The sequence below is a fragment of the Otolemur garnettii genome, unplaced genomic scaffold (assembly GCF_000181295.1).
Source record: "Otolemur garnettii isolate 467f Iridium unplaced genomic scaffold, OtoGar3 scaffold00449, whole genome shotgun sequence".
Taxonomy (NCBI): Eukaryota; Metazoa; Chordata; class Mammalia; order Primates; family Galagidae; genus Otolemur; species Otolemur garnettii.
The window spans coordinates 71,355-72,762 of NW_003852844.1; the positions used below are offsets into that span (position 1 = coordinate 71,355).

Sequence of the window (1,408 nt, forward strand, 5' to 3'; positions counted from 1 at the left end):
TATAACTGCTTTAGTTTAGACAATTAATGTGGATGTATGAATGCACCAAATCAGGTGAAGAAACATTTGCATTATTGATATTAAACATCTTTTTGTGTGACCACATTTTACTGTTATAGATACACATACGGAAAGCCTGTCCCTGGGCTGGTGACAATTAATGTGTGCAGAAAATATGCTCAATACCATTCCACCTGCCTGAAAAGACCTTCAAAACAAATCTGTGAAGTATTTAGTCAACAGGTATGTGGAAAAGACTCTCCCCAAACCACTAGCACCAAATCTTGCTTTCTCATGGATTGCCATAGTGAATACCATACAATAGAGAATAGTATTTGAAATAATCATCAAGCAAAATTGTAGAGTAAGGGGAAAATTATAAGATTGCCTGACACTGTTAAGGGCCTCTCGAGGGCTGGGCTCATGGGTCTACATGCATATTCATCTGGCCAGTTTTGTAATTTCTTATCAAACGCAATCAGTATGCCTGGCATAAAGGCATAAGAACACATGGAAGTATCCAAAGTCGACTTTAATCAGGTAACAGAGGAATGTGGCAATGTTAAGAATTTGGCTAGTGGGGGAATCAAATGAGGTGCCATGGAGTCTAAACTGCATATAGAGGAGTATTAAACCAACACTGGATGGAAGAGAAGAAGACCTAGCAGGACAATGGATTGGAGGCCCCAGTTATATCAAAGAAGAGGTGTAAAGAGAATAAATAGGGGAAATAGCTGAAAGCAGAATATGTTGTATTTCAAAATGGAATGCAAAAGCTACTGATTGCAGAGGAAAAAAATGTGGAGGAAAGGGTGTGGCAGCATGAGCAGGAAGAAGGAAAAAGGAAAGTTATCAAAGCTGCAAAAAGCAAATAAATGAGAGGCCAGAGTGATCAATATGATCATCAAGATAAACGTTAACAAACAAAACAAACATGAGAGGGGTCTAGCTACTAAAATCTTTAATATGTTAGGAAGAGTGGGATTAATTTTTATTTTCAACGAAGTCATGACATCATGTGTGGATAAATTAAATATGATTACATTTTACTATTTAATATGTATGTATTTTCATGTAAATAAGTTTGAACTGATAACAAATCTTTATTAAAAAAATGCATCCCAACATGCAGTTTGGAAATTTCATTACTATGGGGATTCATCAATGAGACTATATGTTCTATTAATGCCTGAGACATCAGGAACATGCTGTGAAGAGCATACAATCCTTAGTTGATATTTAGATAGAGGTGATGACAGAATTCTTTTAAGACATTATGTTTGAGTTAAGTTTTGAAGAGCAGTGACTGTTAAACAAGATAAAAATGGGGAAAAAGTTATCACTTGAGGAACAATATATGCAAAGAGATAAAATTGCAAAGTATCATGGCATATTTGGAAACTCTAGG

At 35.6% G+C, this 1,408-nt stretch overlaps 1 long non-coding RNA gene across 1 annotated transcript in view; it reads left to right on the forward strand.

The window, feature by feature from the left end:
* Positions 1 to 85: 85 nt before the first annotated feature.
* LOC111722816 overlaps positions 86 to 1,408 on the forward strand; it is a 1,572-nt gene continuing 249 nt past the window's right edge. The window contains exon 1 of the long non-coding RNA XR_002771478.1: positions 86 to 243. This is a non-coding gene — a long non-coding RNA (uncharacterized LOC111722816). The remainder of the gene's footprint in view (positions 244 to 1,408) is intronic.